At 37.6% G+C, this 21,114-nt stretch overlaps 1 pseudogene; it reads right to left on the bottom strand.

The window, feature by feature from the left end:
• Positions 1-5,641: 5,641 nt before the first annotated feature.
• LOC129398041 (acyl-protein thioesterase 1-like) lies at positions 5,642-8,125 on the bottom strand (annotated as a pseudogene).
• Positions 8,126-21,114: the final 12,989 nt, after the last annotated feature.

Genomic DNA, 21,114 nt, shown 5'->3' with positions numbered 1-21,114 from the left:
AAATATCAAACAGGAAGAAAGAACACAGTTGGCAAAAATATGGATAAATACTACTAACTTTCTTCCTCCTAAGTTTTTTTAAAAGTTGTATTTCACAAAAAATAATATTATATGGTGTCGTTCTAAATGTATATATAGAAAACATTTAAAACAATTATAAACAGAGTGGGGTAAAAGGACATAAAAGGAGGTAATTTTCTATATTTCACTTGAACTGGTAATTTTATGACACCAGTAGACAGTGACAATTCTGTATATAAAATGTAATACTTAGAGTAACCACTAAAAAAGTTATATAAAAAGGTATACTCAAAAGCTCTACAGAAACATCAAAATGGAATTATAAGTAATGTTCAAATATCCCATAGGAAGGTGTAAAAAAGAAAGCAGAAAAGTTAAAAGCAGAGAAAACAAATAGAAAACAAAAAATAAGATGACAAACTTAAGTCCTAATATATGAAAAATGATAGGAAATATAAATGGCCTAAATACATAAATTAGAATACAGATTAGCAAAGCAAATTTAAATCCACCAAAAGACATAAAAATCTTAAATGTGCGTATGCCAAACAAAAGAGCTAAAAAAAAATGTGAAGCAAAAACTGATAGAACTAAAGGAGAAATACACAACCCTCAATTATAGTAGAAGACTCCAACACTGCTCTCAACACTTAATGAGACAGCTAGATAGAAATCAGCAAGAACATAAAAGAACTCAACATTATCATCCAACACAACCTAATTGACATTTATAGAATACTCCACCCACCAACAACTGAATACACATTACTTTCAAGTTTCCGTAGAACATATATAAAGTAGACAATATCTGGGACATAAAAATACCTCAACAAATTTAAAATAATAATATTTAAACTTATACAGTGTGTTCTCCAACCACAACATAATCAACCTAGAATTTAATAACCAAAAAAATAACAAAATCTCCAAACACTTGGAAACCCAACAATACGTTTTTAAATAGGCTGTATGTCAGAGAGGGTGCCTCAAGGAATTTTTTAAAAAGTATACATTGACTGAATTAAAATAAAAATAAAATATTTCAAAATTTGTGGAACATGACTAAAACAGTGAAGAAAGGGAAATTAATACCTCTGAATGCATAGAATGGAAAAGAAAAAAAGTGCCAAATTAATCATGTAAGGTCCCACCTCAAAAACCTAGAAAAACAGAAAGCAAAATAAACCCAAGGCAAGCAGAAGGAAGAAGGTAATAAAGATAAGAGCAGGAATCACTGAAGTAAAACAGAAAAGCATTAGAAAATGTAAATAAATCAATGAGCTTGTTCCTTGAAAAGATCAATAAAATTGACAAATCTGTAGCAGAACTGACAAATAAAAAAAGAGAAAATATGCAACCTTATGTTTATACAAAAACCTGTTCATATATGTTATTAGCATATTTATTTGTGACAACCAAACCTGGAATCAGTCCAGATATTCAGCAACAGGTGAATGGTTAAACAAACTGTGGTATATCCATTCATGCAATACTCCTTAGCAGTGAAAAGGAATGAACTATGGATACACACAGCAACCTGGATGAATTTCCAGCAAATTATGAAGTGAAAAAGTCAATCTCACATGTTATAGAATACATGATTCCATTTATGTAACATTCCTGAAAGTGACAAAATTATTGATTTCCAGGAGTCAAAGCCAGGATGATGTGGGAGGGAACTGGGTGTGGCTATAAAAAGGTAACATGAGGGACCCTTGTGATGATGGAAATGTTCTATATATTAACTGTATCAATGTCAATATCCTGGGTGTAATATTGTCCTATAGTTTGGCAAGATATTATCATTGTATAGTATCTTGTATTATTTCTTACAACTGCATGTGAATCTATAATTGTCAAAAAATGACAATTTAAAGCATATAGTAAATAGGTAAAAGAATAAAATAAAAACAGACTACAAAAATGGTCAAAAATATTTTCTTTTATTTTATTTTCTTCAACTTGTATTTTAAGTTCAGGGGTATATGTGCAGGATGTGCAGGGCTTTACATACTCCTGGGGCCGGAGTATGTAAAACTCCTAGGTCTCTATGTGTGACTGAGTGGCTGCTCTGCGGCGACTCCACACAAGTCTGTGTATCGGACCCAAGGCCCTGGTGATATGGGCTCACGACAGGATCTCCAGATCCGTGGGTTGCAAAGTTTCCCAGGCAGGTCACACAATCACTCACCGCTTCCCTTGGCTGGGGGTGGGGGTTCATTTGGCTCCGTGTGGCTCCCAGGTGGGCCAATGTCCACCAACCCCGCTCCTGCTTTCCTCGGTTCCATGTGGGTCAAGTTGTTTGCCTAGTCAGTCCCAATGTGAGAACCTGGATATTTCAGTTGAAGGTGCTGAATTCACTCATCCCTTTTCATTCCCCTCTGTGAGTGCTGCAGACCACACCTGCTTTTGATCAGTCATCTTGTTTGTTCCAAAAATATCTTTAAATTAGATCAGGCCAAGTGTGGTGGCTCACACTTATAATCACAGCAATTTGAGAGGCCACGGCAGGCAGATAGCTTGAGCCCAGGAGTTTGAGACCAGCCTGAGAAACATGATGAAACCTTCCTATAAAAAATACAAAAAATTAGCCGGGCATGGTGGTACATGCCTATAGTCTCAGCTACTCAGGAGGCTGAGGATTACTTGAGCCTGGGAGGTTGAGGATGCAGTGAGCCGAGATCATGCCACTGCACTGCAGCTTGGGTGACAAAGCGAGTTTCTGTCTCAAAAGAAATTAAATCAAATTAAATTGGAACTTTTAGCATCTTTTGCTTCCTCTTTAATCACCAAAATTCCTCTCTCTAAGGAATAAGACATAAAAATTGCTGCTCTAACTTTGTCTAGGGGGAGAAAAGGGCCAAGAAGCCAAGGTACCACTCTACCCAAACACACAGAACTGGCTCTTCTCCTTATAGTTCTAGTGTAAACAATTGCTGCAAATCTAAGAGCAAAAGGCTTCTGCCAGTCCCCTCGGTACTAATCCTTTAAGTTCAGTTTTTCATAAATTATGTCAATTGGAATCTGTCTAAATAACTTCTTAGGGCTGCCGGCAACATGTGGGACTTCTTACATCTCTTGCAGTCTGAAGCTACAAAGAACAATTTCTAAAAATTCTTTAGCATGCTCTCTAGTATTGGGAAGAATGTGAAGATGCCCAGATCTGCGATGCCATCGGCAGCAGAGGTAATTTACTAGGAAAACAAGCTCAAGCAGCAGAGGCAAAGGCTGATTTTCAGGTTGGCTTCCCTACCTGTCATCTTCCTCTTGACGTGTGAACATTTTTAAATGTCAAAGGGGTCATTCAGCAAGTTACAGAGACAAGAAGCCCTAGGGAGGAAAATATAGTTCTCCTCCTAACCTGGTCAACCTTCTCTATTACATATTTCCTTCAAGCACAGTAATCGCTTTCACTCTCACATTACCAACTCCCCTCATTGCTCCTTCCTATATCTTTTCAAATCAAGTCTCTAGAATTTTACAGATGAAAATCTAACCAAATCCCCTATTGTTACTGTTATGAATGACACCTTTCATACATCAGAGCCAACATCCACTCTTTTCTCTGGTGCAGCAGACAGACATTTGATGTCAAATACAACAGGATAAAATGAAAAGTACATGGAAGAAGAAGAAACATACATGTTGTTCCTAGTTGACAGTACAATGTAAAAAGGTAGGGACTGAATCACTTGATTGTCTTAATTATACTCACATTTTTCCAGACAGCACTTGGCACAGGCTTCAATATGCTATGTAGAGAAATTTAAAATTTAAGTCCATAGAGTAAAATCATATGGTTTAGAATGCTTTGCTTTCAGAATAGAAGTGTCTATCTATAAAGCAACCTCCTTTTTTTTCCAAAAGAAACACTATGAAAAGAAGAGAGCATCTTCTATTTTTTTAACATTTCGATAGCATATTAGTAAGCAAAGTAGAAGTGAGTTTTATTAGATACATAATAAATAACTTTCCTTTGGACTAGAACCTCTTGAAAATGCCCTCACTAGAAGTCAGTAGTTTCGGTTTGTGTGTAGTCTCTTGTGGAAAGTTTAATATTCATTCAAGGAGTCACCAAAGAACATTAATAGGTCCAGGACTCATTAGTTGTATAACCATATATTAGCTATGTAATCACTTATCGGCCCCATGACTGGGCAAATCAACTTTCCTCTCTCTATTGCAATTTTCAATTGATTCCAACCTGTCCCTACATACTTCTTGAGGATTATGAGCAAGCAGGCTCTATTTTATATCGGTAATACTGAATTTCACATTCCATTCCATTCCATTCTAATCTATTCCACAATATGAATTAATTAGTTTATGACCCAATTCAAAATGCTATGAGGAAAAAAATGCATATTTCTTAAACTCAGTGTTTGATAAATTATGTCTACTTGAAATAAAATCATGGTAGTAAAGGTTTCAATTAGAAATAATTTCTTCAACTCTAAACAGATTGCAAGAAAATGTGGTATGTGGGCAGAATGTGCAGAGATAAATGACTAATGGGGAAAAGTCATTTATCAGTTGATTCCTAGGAACTTGGATTTGGAAAAGACCTTAAAGAACATTTGGTCCAATGAAAGAATTTGTCTCCAGCAGCCAGAATACATGGTTTTCTCATAAGTTAATGAACACTTCATTTGATTAGTCTAAGACTGTGTTAGGCAGTTCTTTCATTCCTGGGCAGCTTACTTAGAAATGTCTTTTTTTCTGGTGAACCAGTTTCCCTACTTCTAACTGCCAAACTTAGACCTTAATTCTGCCCTTGGTGTAAGGCAGAAACAATGTTATCCCTTTCCCACCTGATAGCCCTGCCCAGTATTTGTAGACAGTCTGGCTTCTGTAATCTTCTTGGTTGTCAGTTAAATAACCCTTATGTGAAAGTGCTGGCATATCCAGTCTGTTTATAACAAAATCAACTTAACCATAATATGCTGCTTCGAAAATACCCCACAAAGAGTCAGAGTATAGTTTCAGGAAAACCATATTATTGGGTGTCAGAAAGTTTGGAGTTGGGTGTTGGCCCTAACACTTTCTACATGTGTAACCTTGGGGAAGTCCTCTAGCATCTAAGTGCTTGTACTGCCCTTGTAATGTGTTGTTACTGTATTAGTCCATTTCATACTGCTCTGAAGAAATACTTGAGACTGGGTAATTTCTAAAGAAAAAGAGGTTTAATGAACTCACAGTTCCACATGGTTAGAGAGGCCTCAAAATCATGGCAGAAGGTGAAGGAGGAGCAAAGGTACATCTTATATGGTGGCAGGCAAGAGAGCGTGTGCAGGGGATCTGCGCTTTATAAACCATCAGATGTCATGAGACTTATTCACTATCACGAGAACAGCACAGGAAAAAACCACCCCCATCATTTAATTACCTCTGACCGTGGGGATTCTGGGAGCTACAATTCAAGATGAGATTTGGGTGTGGACACAGCCAAATTATATCAGTTATCAAAGTTAAGCTAATTTTATCAAATGATTGGCTAGTATTCCCTTTTTTCTATAATCTGGAAGGATCTGTGTAAGAAGTCTGTTTTAAGTGATGAAGAAAGTAAAGTTCCATAAAGCAACAAATAGCATTTTAGTAAGTTTCTGATAGAGAAAATCTCTTTCTTTTTTTTTTCAGAATTAAATTTTATTTCACAGTGATAGAAACCATGAAAAACATTTACATTTTCCTATGTTACAGCACAACATTTCAACGGAATATTTCTTGCCGTAAATAATATCTTGCTGATTTGTAGAAGTGAAATAACAGTTTATGTTCTTCAAGGTAAAGAAAAATGACATAGTAAATGATTGTTTAAAATTTTTAAATCCAGACATAAACATATGGCTTCATTATTAACATCCTATATAGTCCATTACTAAATTATTTCCATTATCAATTAGCACCCATTTATAAAGATGCATTCTTAATATTGTTTTGGTCAGCTGGAATACAGCAGAAAAATTAACACAGTTCAGAAATATCAAGCATACATTTTTGCTACATATTAATCTGTATGGTAACTACACTTTATGTATAGGGTTCTGACTAGCCTTTATTACCCATAAGTTTGTTTTCAAATAATTTTTACCAGTAATCTGGAAATTTTGACAATTTAAAATGATTGCTATTTTTATGTTTGCCTGAAAAACTAATACAAAAAATAATCTGACTAAAGTGAAAATTTCAAATAAGTCCACTGGCAGATGAAAGTAAAGCAAAAAATTACAATAGATTCCTCATCTTCTACAGTAGTTGGTTTCAAACATGTGTACAAAGTAAACTCTATGCTATGGGAAGATGAAATCATCTTAGAAGTTAGTTTTTAAGATCAGTCTTAAAGATATTTCAGAACATACTAGAATATGATCTAATTATTCTTTAAGTTGTTTACAGAAAAATAAAACCACAGAATTATTCCTGTTACCTGGGTTGAAGATCCTAATAGCTAGGTGTAAATTTGGATAAGGTACAGTAATTCGAAATAAGTAGTGCATGAAGTTTTAATGTCTGGTTTCTCTATAAAGCATAAAGAGATTTTAAATACCTTATATCTGTGACTCAGAATGTCAAATTACAGCATGTATTGACAGTAGCTGTCTATGGCAGAGAGGCAATACTTGGTCTGCTATGAAGGACAATAAAGAAAAAACAAACTTTTTTTTTTTTCTTCAGAGAAAAGAGTATTAAATAGAAATAATATCAGGGAAAATAAAAGCCTGGTCCCAAAATAAAAGGGCCATTAATTGAAGGAACGATTTTACTTTTTCTTGACAATAAACAGCATTATCCCTATTATTAGGGATAATGTAATACCACCTCATTCTTATTATGTATTATAATCATTATGTATATATGAACACATATATAAAAATACAGACACTGCATAGTGACTAAGCAATTTTGGAATAAATCCATAGACTAAGTCACAGCATGCATAAATTGTTTATATCTTAACTGCTCATTTATACCTGAACAAATTTTCATTAAGCATACTGCTAATTTTCAAATGATGTGATAAAAAATCTGGTGGCAGTACTGTATTATTTTGCTGAATTACATTTGACAAAAAAGAAGCTACCTGCTTCATCTATTCTAATATAGTAGATCCTGGGTCGTCTTATAAGAATACATGTATGGAAACTTAAAAGATCATAAATTTCTCATGAGGAGACATTATTTGATCTGTGTTATTGGCATGTATTTGCAAAACATTTTAACACTGCAAAACATTAGAAATTTGAAGAGTGGGCATGGGAAAAGGTTTAAACTCTACTACAATGATGCTGGTGTACTTCTACGCAAGGCCTCTTAGTGACGTCAATCAATTGGAGGTAGGAGTTTATCAATGAATTGCTTGACATCCATCATTTCCTGTTGACACGAACTGTGCATCATACCTTCATAGGTTTTAAAGGTCACATTGGCTGGATTCACCAATGTTTTTTAGTTTTTCAACCGTAAGAGAACCAAACATCAGGGGAACCAAAGGGTCACAATCCCCGTGGCACTGGAGAATAGAAATATCTCTATTAGCACCACCGATAGGACCCTGTGGAAAAGAAGCCCAAAGTGGAAGCCAGCAATTGAGTGCAGTGACACCTGCCAGTTTCTGGTGCGTGGTAAGGGCAGTATATAAAGATAAAGCTCCTCCCTGAGAAAACCCTCCCAAAATAATTCTGTTAGAAGGAATGCCATTCTTCACTTCTTGATCAATCAAAGCTGTTATATTTTCTGCTGCCTGTTTAATCCCAGATTCATCCTCCTGTGAATCTGGTGAAAGCCCAATAATATCAAACCAGGAAGGCATAGCCATGTTCATATTTAATGTTAACAGGCCTAACAGGTGCATGCGGGCAGATATATTTGATATGTGAATTTCTGATACCTGCAAAGTCTTCTGCCCATCCGTGCCCAGTATCTCCCAATCCATGCAGGAAAATCACCGCAGCGTGGCCTTCCGGGCGGCGGGCACGATGGCGGGCAGCGGGGTTGACATGTTATTGCCGCACATACACCGCCTCAGCTCACAGCGCAAGCGGAAGGAAGAGCAGGCGCCCGGCCGCTGCCCAAGGGCGTGCGAGCGGCGAGTCCCGGCCGGCCCCACCGGCGAGAAGATCTCTTTCTAACTCACATTTATTCTGATATTAATTAAGAATTACAAATTGTACTTCTATGCTAGTTTGAGTACTATAAGACTTTTTTAGTCACAGGGAAATTACAAGATAATTATCTGGGAATTTCAATGAAAAGAGCTAAGCTGTAAGAACAGAGTTTTCCAGCACTTCTAACCATCATCCAATTTTAGGTAATTGGATACGCACACATATACATAAAAATGCAACAAAAATTATATAATACATACTCTTACTATTTGCAATGCACAGTGATATTTTGGATTCTAGTTTGGTCTATATCTTTGTAGAAACATTCTGGTTGTGGCTGACATGGTTGATTTCATGACCCATTAATGTGTCACCAAATATAGCTTTAACACTCTAAGGGTCTTGGGATTTGTTTCAGACCATGACATTAATTCTCTGTATGACCCAAGTTGTTAATTTCTCTGTGTCTCAATTTCCTATAAAATTCCACTAAGCTTATATTTTTGCTGAAAGTATAATATGATACATATGTCTTAAGATTATTTTGAAGGAGGCAAAAAAACTTTTAAAAGTAAAAAGGTTGAATTCAGGGATTATTATCAGAGTCATAGCTACTCCAGCAACCAAACTTTATGTCATAATACAGAAGTGTGGAGTTGGGAAGCAATTTTAAATAATGAGTTTTAAGGATTATGTAAAACGTGCAACTACCATATGACCCAGCAATTGAACCCTTGGGCATTTATTTCAGAGAAATAAAAACTTCTGTTCACATACAAACCTGTATGTGAATGTTCATAAAAGCTTTATTTGTCATAGCCTAAAACTGGAATCAGCTCAGATATCCTTCAACAGGTGAATGGTTAAACAAAGTGATACATCTATACCATGGGATACTTACTTAGCAATAAAAAGGAACTAACTAGTGGTACATGTAGCCACTAAGATGAATCTCCAGAGAGTAATGTTGAGGTTTTTTTTTTTAAAGCCAATCTCCAAAAATTACATACTATAGGCTTCCATTTATGTAATATTTTTGAAAAGACAAAAATTTAGAAATGGAGAAGAGATGAGCTGTTGCCAATGGTTAGGATCAGGACAGGGCTGGAGGAATGGAGTTGAGTGTGGTTATAAAAGGGAGACAGGACAGGTACTTTTGGTGATGGAGCTGTTGTGTGTTGTGACTCTGATGGTTAGTACAGGAGCCTTCACATTTGATAAACTTGAATAGAACTAAACACACATGTGCATCAACATGAGTACACAAAAAACTGGGGAAACTTGAATAAGACAGGTAGATTGATTCAATGTCAATAACCTGCTTGTGTTATTGGACTATAGCACTGCAAGATGTTACCAGTAGTGGAAACTGCATAAAGGATATATGGGAGCTCCATGTATTATTGCTTACAACTAGATGTGAATCTATAATTATCTCAATAAAAACTCAATTAAAAATAGATTATTCAGAAGTTGTAGTACTCCCCTCTGTAAATACTCTCCTCTGCATGTGTGCTCACACACACACACAGACACACAAACACACACACACATACCTCTTCAGATCAGGGATACACTCCCAAACGATCTCTCTAAAGACCCAAGGTTAAGAATTCCTGTCTCTCTTTATGCCACTTCCACCTCAGCCCTTGTAGACATGGTGGCCTGCTCCCTGTGTCACCCTTCCCTTGATTGGGAACATTCCATGGTTTTTTCCCACCAAATCCACAAGTTACTCATTAATTAAAATAAGCCATCCATTTAAAAAAGAAGACAATTAGAGAGCAGTTTGTATTTCAATATGTTATTGGCAATCAGGAAATCTAGAAATCAATGCAACCAGGTGTGAGGGACAAAGGTTCTTTCTGGTTGGGTACTCAGGAATTGCTTTTCAGGAAAGAGAAAGAATGATAGAGAAGGCTAAGATGTGTGGCTAGGACACAGGTAGAGTGTTGCCAGATTTTGCAGCGTCTTAGGTCCTGGCATGGTGAGCAGGGATTTCATTGTAGGAAGCGGAAGTATTTTAGGAAGATATCTAGAATGGCAAGGGAGAGTGTTAAAGAAAGTGATATAGTTTGGATGCTGTCCCCACCCAAATCTCAAGTTGAACTGTAGTCCCAGTATTGGAGGTGGGGCCTGGTGGGAGGTGATTGGATCTTGGGAGCAGATTTCTCATGACTGGTTTAGTAGTATCCTCTTGGTACTGTGGTCAAGATAGTGAGTGACTTCTTGGGAGATCTGGTCATTGAAAAGTATATGCCCTGCCCCGCCTGCAACTGTCTTTGCCATGTGACACATCTGCTTCTGCTTTGCCTTCTGCCATGAGGCCTCCCCAGAAGCAGATGCCTGCACCATGCTTCCTGTACAGTCTGCAGAGCTGTAAACAAAGTGGCCAATCTGCCAGCTGCTTGTTTTCAGTCCGTGAGATGAGTACAAGAATTGAGAGTGTGAATTTGGAAACTTGTTCCTTCATTATGGATAGTTTGAGATTCATTACTTTACCATGGACATCTAGAGGTGAAGTGGTGTGGGCCTGGGAAGTGGTTAATCTAACAGAGAAAAGTGTAATCTGATAAAAGTTTAGACATGAGCTTTGAACAAGTGCTAAAAATTTGAAGTGGGATATGGCGTCATAAGCTATTATCAGAATACTGAAAGAAAAAAAAGATAAACCTTATTAATAGGAAAACATTTCCCCCACAACTACTGTAGAAATTTCTGAGAAGAAAACCATGAGAATTCAATTCTTTTCATTCCAGACAAGGCTGCTATTATTTTTCTAGCAGCCTTAACGGAACATTAACGGAACAAGAAGTTTTTCAAATAAACACTCAGTGAGGGCGGGAACAGGCATAACTGATTTTTTTCAGTGTTTTATATTTCAAAAAAGCTATTAAAAGATTTGGATGCTTGAGGTATTACATAAATTATCCTATTATTGTAGCAATGAAAGGATTTCACACCCATACATTTATTCCTGATTTGATTTCCCTCCATGAAAATCCTTTGTTTTTTAAAAATATTTGTCACACTGCAAACATAATTCACAATAATCAAGCAATATACTTAAAAGGTAAGATTTTAAGTGCCTCATTAGGAGGGGGAAAAAAGCTGAACTCACATAGCTACTTAGCAATCCACTTCTTTTCACATTGTATTTGCCAACCACCTAAAATTAATTGTCCTTAGAAACTTGTAACAGAAAGGTAATTTCACTTCACAATTTTTGTCTCTTATACCAAATAGCCTATTTGTTAGGGAGAATGGATGAACACTTGTTGGTTTCACGTCACTTGCAGACTCTGCAACTTGAAGGAAAGGCCAGCAGCACAGTGTTCTGGAATGTCCTGACACAAAGAAATATACATGATTAAATCCTAGGATATGTACAGAGATGATACTTTGAGGTGTTATCCTTCTATTCAAAAAAGTATTTTCTGTATCTGCCTCTTCCCACTGTCCCCTCCCCATTTAGGTCCATGGTCAGTACCTCAGGGGAGGGCAGAAATGAGCTCTCCAGTAGAAAACCCAGCTTTAGTACCCAAAAGCCTAAAAGGAGAGGACTGAGCAAGCATACATATGAAGGAAGATGGACTTCTCTAAGACCAGGAGAGGATTCCTCAAGGTTGGAAGGAGTAAAAAAAAAGAGAGCAGGATTCCCAAGAACCAAAGAGATGGTCAGATGGTCATATCCCAGAGGTCAACTGCATTGTATGCCTGGGAAGGCGGGACCATAGACAGGCCAGGGAAGGATTTCTATGCCCTAAAAATGACACCACACAGCAAAAAGTGGGACCTGAGGGACCATGGGCACCAGGACTCTAAACACCTCAATGGCAATATGGGGGCCAGCAACCATTCTCCCTACCCCTACTTCAATTCAGTGAAACAGAGTAGGATCTTGGAATTATTGAACCACACCAAGATGGTCATGTGGGGGTGAAACTTCAGGAAAGGGCTAACATTCTGCCCACTCTTAACAAACTAGGAGCTCAAAATCAAAAAACTAAGTTGAGTTATAGAATAGAAAGTCACAGTACTTACCCACCTGAGTTGATGGACTGAAATTCATCCTGCCACAAATACACACACACACATGCACATAAACACACACAGAGCATGTGTATAGACACCGTTTAAGATTGGTGCCACTTGATAGACTATTATTTTTCACCTTGAACTATATGACAACTACAATATTCTATGTCATTAGAAATTTCCAAATTCATACTGTCTTAAAATGATTTGCATTAAAGGCAAAGCATTGTGTGTATTGTATGTATATAGGAAAACAGGTACAAAGGAGAGAAGCATTTCTTCATTATGGTGGCCTAGTAAATTCTTGTTTGCAAATATCACTGGAACCAGAATAGCTTGATGTGACCTACCAGATTTGCCTGAGTCTCATATTTACCAATGGTAGGCTTTCTCTACTATCACATTTTAGTCCTAAAGAAATGTCTTTCCAAGTTGATCTAGGATGGGAGTAGCAATTTTTTTCATTTACTTCATACCTGTCCAAATAAGCCTGCAAAAGCGTTATCTTCCTCTACAATATTATACTATCCCCAGCACAAAGACACATTTAGATATCCTAAATGGACAAGTCAAAGTGTAGATAATAAAAATTAACAAAAGAAGAATGGAAAACTATTAGAGACCTAACTTGCTTTCTTCTAGACTTTTGACTTCATTATCTGGGGAATATTCTTAATCCAAGAGACAAAACCAGGGGATAAACAAAAATTATACATAAAATCTTCCATTTTAAATGAAGCTATCCAACTCAAAACAGTTCTAATGGGAATCAGCAAGCCCATTCAATTCCTGTTAGCAAATATGCTAAAAGAAACTAAATCAGTCAGTGCCTGTGAGGTGAGAAACAAGAGCAAATTGAAAAGCACCTCAAGTTTAAACATGAAGCAATTAAGAGAAAGAGACATGGCTAAATCTATCACAGTAAGCCTCCAGTCTATTAGCTTGTTTCTTAAAACTTGAAAGCAAAGTCAGAAACAAAAAAATCCTACTTAAATTCTTAAGTGCCATAATCAGAATGGGGCAAATGGTCTCCGTAAAACTGTTCACGTAAATGGATCAGGTGTCTGTCAAGAGTTGGGATTCAGGGATGCAAGGAGAAATCTCTACAGACACACATACACACATACACATGCACATACACACACACACACACACACCACCCCACTCCCATTTCCATGCTAAAACACACCCCCTCTAATCCTACAAAGTGTAGCATTTCCTCCTGAGGAGTACTTCCTTTGAGCAAAAGGATTACATTCAGAAAACCCTGCATAAGGCAGAAAACACCTCTGGAGGGATTAACATGACTAGCCTTTGCTGCAACCTGCAGGAATATGATTGCCGAGCAAGTAACAGGCAGTGCTCTGACTGGGGAAAACAACATGGTGTTCAGGAAGGGAACCCTGTTGGGAGCACCTTCATGAGCATCACTGGACTTTCAAAAGTAAGGTGCCTGATTAAGGAGAGTTAAAAGGAGAGGTGAGAGCCACCACGGCCCTCACTATTCAAGAAATTCACTTTGGGGAAAAGGTTATGCAGTATTAAGGGCACAGGTTTTGGAATCAAAAGATCTAGGTTATAACCCTAGTCCTTTTCTTTACAAATAGTGTTAATCTTCTCAAATGCAAATTAGAATATAAATAATCATATGGTTTTAAGAACTCAAAGGGTAATGGCTAGTATCTATTAAACACTTTCTATGCATCAGTTACTCCATCTGGATTGCATCAATGTTTCTCAAATTTTAATGTACACACAAGTCACTGAGACATCTTATTAAAATGCAGATGAGGTCGGGCGTGGTAGCACATGCGTATAATCCCAGCACTTCAAGAGGCCATGGCAGATGGATCACTTGAGGCCAGGAGCTTAAGACCAGTCTGGCCAACATGGTGGAATAGAAAAATTAGCTGAGTGTGGTGGTGCACGCTTATAATCCCAGCGATCCCAGTGGCTGAGGCAGGAGAATCGCTTGAACCCAAGAGGCGGAGGTTGCAGTGAGCCGAGATTGCACCACTGCACTCCAGCCTGGGTGACAGAGCGAGACCCTGTCTCAGAAAACAAAAACAAAAAAACAAACAACAACAACAACAAAAACAAATGCAGATGAATCAGCAGGTTTTGGGTGGGGCCGGAGCTTCTGCATTTCTAATAAGCTCCCAGGTGGCTGCTGTTGCTGGTGGTGGTTTACAGATCATAGTTTGAGTAGCAAGGGTTTATATCACTGAATCCTCACACCACACCTAGGAAGGCAGATTATTATTATCTATGCAAAGCCCACTTTAGATGGGCTGGGGGAAAAGCACAAATGCTGTCATAGTGCTGGAATTTTTTAAAAAGACAGAAGGGAAGAAAGAAAGAAAGTAAGTAAGGCATTAGGCTGGCTTGTGTGTGGTTTCTCCTTATTATTCAAGGTATAGACCCGAAGGCCAGCAGCCTCAGCATCACCTGGGAGCTTGTTAGAATGCATACTCTCAGGCTTCAGACTGGACCCACTGACTCCACATCTGCATTTTAGCAAGATCCCAGGGGATTCATGGGCATAATAAAGTGTAAGAAGCACTAGATTAAAGGGTTAGACTCAATTTTTAAATCGATATGCCTATTACTACTGAGAAATTTTCTTGTATAAAATTAAATTTTACATAAAAATTATAATTTTAAATAACAAAGGAAAACTGTGAAATAAATCCCCTCCCCCTACATACACACACAGTAACAAGTGGAAATAGTCTTCCTAGTCACACCCTGTTTGTCAGAATGGCTCCACCACACTCTTGCTAAGATCTAACAATTTTGATTTTAAAAAAATCCTAACCAAAAGTAAAAACTAAATAAACACTTTCAAGATAACTGCCCCTATATTCTATAAGTTGTCAAGTGCATTAAAAGTTGTAAACAAATTCTACTCCATTTAGGGCTCTTGAAATTCAACGCTAGGCATTAGATATATTCTATTCCACAGATCTGCAAAGCTATATGTGCTTCTCCCATAAAGGATGTTAGGGAAACATTAGGAAGCTCAGATTCCATGTTCAAGATGTCTATTTTATCTAAGAGGTGGTACAATTCTAGAGGAATTCTATCAGAGGTAAAGAACTACTGCAGAGGAAAAGAAAAGGAACTAATCAAACATCATTCGAGGAAAGACATCTTTACTGCATATTTGTGAGGTTTAGAAACTACCATAGGAAGAGCGATTTCTTAGCAAAATGACAGTGGACTCTCCCCTACACATGGTCTTGGGATTGGTTGGGCCTAACTGAGGAGGCCCTTGCAGAACTCTGTCCATAGTGCTCTGTAGGGAAGGAGAAAGGGAATGCCAGTCAGAGACGAAAGCTACAGAACAGGAAGCTGTGTTGTCCTGTCTCTCTCACACAGAGAAGAGCCTATGGCTATTAATCCCACTGTTATTCTCAACAGATGGGACTCAGTCAGTACATTTACATTTCCTAAAGACAGGAAGGGCTGAGATTCAGACCAGACTAGAGAAGAGACTTTTCAGTAATTACACATGAGCAAAGCATCCTCCCGAATCTTGGCTCACCACTTACTTGCTGATGATTGCCAGCAAGTTACTTAACCTGCATGTACCTCAGTTTCCTCATCTGAAAAATACAGGTGATAATGGGAGCTACTTCATAGACATTTTATACAGACTGAGTTAATATTTCTAAAGCACCTGGGTCAGGTGGTTTGGAGAGAAAGGCTGGAGTCTGCTTGTGGCAGCTCTTGAATGACTTGCTTTGGGGTGGATCTTAAAAACAACAAACCTGCATGTTCTGCACATGTATCCCAGAACTTAAAGTATTAAAAAAAAAAAAAAAAAAAAAGAGGAAGACATTCAAGGCTTTGGATGGCATAAAAGTCAAAGTAACACAGAATATCTTTCCAGATATAACAACGCAAGACTTTTCTTCTTTATCCTTGCATATAAATTCACTCATATATATCTTGAAAAAATGCTCAATGTCCTCATTTATTGTATTTTTTCATTTCAGTTTTTATTCATCTTTTGATTTTTACAATTGTTTTAAAATTTCTGGAGGGCTTACATTCATATTGCTTTAATAATTGTATTGCTATCATCACCAAGCCAAACTATAAGTATAGTTTGTAGTATGAAAATGTAGACCATGACAAAGGACATTCTTTTTCCCATCTTAATTGCTATCAAGAAAAATAACTGTTTAAAGCAAGCAAGACTTAATGTATTATATACCCATTATCAGCAAAATATTAGACTCATTGATTTCATAATTTATAAATGTAAGAATAAAGAGCCCCAGGGGTATGCTCCAAATGAGGCTAGGTTCAGGAATACAGAATTAATCATCCCACCTAGTGTTAAAACATCAGATTTATTATATTTAATTAAGTAACTCAATGATCTCTCCAACTCTAAGTTGTCTTTATACCAAGTATGGAAATACAGATATTAGCAGTCAAGGAAAGCATACAATCTTCAAATAGGATCATTTTCCTTATGAATAATTTTTGTCCTATTTGATCTAATTTTTTTTTTTCAACAAAGTACTGGTCGCCTGGTTCCCACCTCACAGTCTCATCTCTGAGTCCAGTGATGGTGGGGAGGGGACATTTTCTTAGAGCCTCCACCCACTCCATCAACAGGGCCTCTCCTTCTGTATGCAGCCCATATTTGGTGTGAGCGCCCACTCAGTCCCCACACATGCTCAAGGAAGACTGAGATAAATACATGCTTCTTCTATTCCTCCCTCAGGTGGACAATTCTGATAAGCATCCTATTAAACATGCTGACAAAAAGGTACTGGTGGCATCAAGCCTCAGCCACCCACAGCAGGCCTGGGCGGTCCCTTCTTTGCCTTTTCACTTCCAACCTCACCTCCCACATAAACTACCTGATCACAAGTCTTTTTCTCAGGCTCTACTTTTGGGGGCTCTCTGGCCACAATAGCCTGAAAGCACAAATCTAACACTGTACAGGGAAATAGTCATTTTGGCAAATTAAAGTGATGTCAAATATTTATACTAGTCCGTATCTATGGTCTATATTATAGAAGGGATATTCATTGAAGAAAATGAGTAGTGTTATATAAATATTCCCAACAGCAGTTTGACTTTATTTCATTCTTTTATTATTTTAAAGACTATTTGGGAAAGCTTTGAATGTATACAACAGTCATTTTGTCACTGCCATTGACATTTCCCCAGATCCTGGTTGACAATCCTACATTAAATCCAGGAATGTGCTAAATTGGGTGATAAGGCAGAAGGTTGAGCTTATTATGCCAGATATAATGACTATTGTAGCCTTTGTTTTAAATTGGGACATGTCAAAGATTACTTTTTAATGAAGATTCACTGATTATTAAGCAGTACCTTATTATCTTGGCAAAGTGATTTTATACAAAAATATCTTTATTAATAAAGAGAATGTGTTCAACACAGCTTTTTGAAAGCATCACTGCCACAGATAGAAATAATACAGAAGGTGTAGGAATAAGGTCCAAGGTAACAGAACAATGATCTTTGTGTGAGAAAAATATTAAATAGGAAGGCATATAATCTTAAATATACTCAAAATATAAAATGCATCTGGAAACTCAGAAAACCCTATCTGAAAAATACAAAGAAGCATCTGGAAACTCTGGATCCAAGGCAGAGAAAGGAAGGAATTGTGCAAAATTCAGGGCCTTCTGTGCTGTTCTATATTGAGGAAAAGCAGGGGATAAAGGGACATAAAAAGCTCTGTCTTTAGTAGTTTGGGGAAATGTGTGTGGAGAGAACTAGGCACAACTAGCTGCAAGCCATACCATGATTTTCCCCATACTGTAGATGAGGAAATTGAGGCTCAAAATAACTTTCTCATGCTTCCACAGCTCCAAGTGGCAGAGCAGCCGAGCCCTTGACTCATATGCTGTGTCATTTGTTTTGTTTTAACCAGGGCTGTCTCCACAGAGCCTACATGGCACCTGCTACATATGATGATCAATAAGTGTTTGTTTGGAATAAATGATTGAATGAAGGAATGATTAAGAAAAGGACAACATGAGCACCTTTCCAGTCTCCCTTGGGGCATCAGGAGGCTACCCACACAAAAACAGTTTCACTGCTGATAACCCAGCAGAGTGAACCTCAAAGTTGGCTCTGCTAATATTGTAGTACCAGAGCATCCACTGCAGTGTGAGCAGGACAAGAAATATCTTACTGATGCCTAAAATGTCTTTAATGAGTATAGGATATTGATCCCAAATTAGAAATTAAATGCTTCAAAAGAAAATGCCTAGTGGAGATAACCATGCATTGAAAGTCATTGCTATATCATTAGTCTAAATGACTAATGACAACGTTTTCCACTATTGTGTTAATTTGCTGGGGTGCAAGTTGTCAGCAAGTCAGCCTCCATGGGAGTCAGAGCAGTTACCAAATGGGGAAAAGGGAGCAGAAGGAAGAGGTACGACATGAAGAAACTGAAAAATTGCAAAACATGAAGAAACTGCAAAACATGAAGAAACTGCAAAACTCTGCTTCCATGGAACAAGTTTACCTTAAACTGGGCTAGAGTAAAAATAATCTGCTCCTAGAGGAATCTCAAACAAGTATGACTTAGAAGACCCACAGCTCTGTTTGCCAAACTTACAAAAACATATTCTGTTTTCCTAACACAGTCAACCTCATTATAACCAAGCCCCTCAACTAAAAGTCTCAGACTGAATATGTTAGTTTCCAGCTAGGAAAACAGAACACTTTCTGGTTATTTCCAACTGAGTGACTGGTAACAAAAGCATTGAAATACAATTTTAACAGGGAGTTGGTTGCAAACATGTTGAAAGGGCTAAAGGAAGAAAACAGGATGGTGGCTGAACCCACGGCCCAGGAATTCTTCCTCTTTCTGAATCTGCCAGAGTCCCCATGGCAGAATTGGCACTGAGGTGGAGCAGGGACCTAATGCTTGCCACACTCTGACTCTGCTGGGCTCGAGAGTCCACAGGCTCACTGATCTGAGGGAGCCACCATCAGTGCTGCACGGTGCAGGGGGCTGCACAGGCACTCGCACTGCTGCAGAAGCAAAGGGGCTGCTGCCTTCCTTTCGCCTTCTGTTCTCAGGCACACCTTCTTCTAGCAGCTCATAATCAAAACCCAGTGGGCAGATGAACCTTAAAAATGAAGTTTTCAAATTTGCCTCCCTGGGAGGACAGGAAAAAGGTAAAATAAATAAATAAATAAATAAATAAATAAATAAATAAATAGCAGATATAGGGCTTACTGGTGACAAACAGCAAGTGTAATGCCATACCGAGGCGGCTTATTCTATGGATTTTACATGTAAATGTTGGAGATATAAAGTTTTTACAAGGACCTATTCAATTGGTACATTTTTAATCCCTGGTATGGGGCTGGCATGTGTCCAAGATGGTGTTGTTTAGGAAATTAGTCAAATATCCTGAATTACAAATCGTCAAATTACTATCCATGTACTTTATAAGGCCTTTAAAAAATTCCTATATCATGAATTGCATTTTCATATTTGAGGCCTACATATTGTCATTTAATAAAAATAAAGACTCAGCTTTTAAAACATGTAAAAAATGTTTAGTTCTTTACTTCCTCATTATTGGTATTTTTGTGTAGCTGATGAGTTTTAAAATGATAGTTTGTTTCTAAGTAGAAAAGATCTTCTTTCCTCCATAGCTGAGGTTCTATAATTATTCTTTTGTTTATAAGAAGGTCTCCAAAATAGTTCACCTTTATTGAATGGTAAGAGAAGAGATTAGGAGCTTTAGTATCTTTTTGCTCTTCCAAGATTTAATTTCTGTTCTCATCAAAACTACAAACTCTTCAAAAATACAGGTTATGTCCCCATCTTCCTGGCTATTTCACCCCAGCAAACTGAAGGATTGAGGACACTCTGTAATTACTACAGGATGAAAGGATACTTACTGATTGTCTGGTTATTATTACCATTATGAAAGCAACATTTATTAAGTATCTATTTTGTTCATGGAAGTAGGTACTGGAGGTATAAAGAAATTAAGAACTGCCCAAAAGGAGACTACAACTTGATAAGGGAAACTAGACATCTTTAAAGGTAAATAAAAATGTATATTAAAAAGAACAATAATACTGTCTTACTCATAGGATGAGTGACATATATAAAAATGCTAACATAGTGCTAAACTAATAAATGTTAGCTTTTTTACTGTTGATGTTACCATTATGTGTCAAGTGACTTGTGCACAGTAAATGCTATAGAACTTCAAGAAACATCACATCTTTTGCATGTCCCAGTTTGAAACAAAGACTAATCTCACCATGAGTGGATTAATAAAGAGAGTGGAAAGGATTTCTGAAGACTTGTTGTACAAACTGAGTCCTGAAAAACAGGTAGATATTTCCAATAAAAGGAAGAGTAGACCAATCTTGTCACTGTTCCACAAACTTCATGTCTTTCTTATGCATACTAAGTAGCTTGCTCTGATTCAAGACTGACAGAGAAAGAATCAATTATGAAGATTCACCATAACTCTTTAATAGACAGAGTTACATTTGTAGCAAAAAGGATAGGATTCTGGAAAGATGACATTTTTTAACTTCTACCACCTCCCAAGTTTAACCCGTTTTTCTCTTCTAAAGCTAGCAGCTGCTAAGGCCTGTAGGTAAAGGAAGCCAAGTCCATGTACCTTCCAGGAAAAGATGATCAGAGCAAGAAGCCTGACCGGAGCTTGGCCCACAGAAGTTCCTATCTCCCTCCGTGCTCCAAGGCCTACATAGCCCATGTAAGCATGCCCACTCCTGAGGAGCTGGGGGGGAGACAAGCCAGTTGGCTGCCTTCTTTCTGGCCCCAGGGGCTGGAAGTCCTAACTGCAGGGGCTTTCTCCCAGTGCAAGAGACTAAAACCTACCTGTAACTCCTCTACCAACCCATAGGTAAAGACACCATCAGTCTTCACAGCTCTTGGAGTTCTCCC

The sequence above is a fragment of the Pan paniscus genome, chromosome 5, assembly GCF_029289425.2.
Source record: "Pan paniscus chromosome 5, NHGRI_mPanPan1-v2.0_pri, whole genome shotgun sequence".
Lineage (NCBI taxonomy): Eukaryota > Metazoa > Chordata > Mammalia > Primates > Hominidae > Pan > Pan paniscus.
This window is presented reverse-complemented; position numbering and strand designations above follow the sequence as displayed.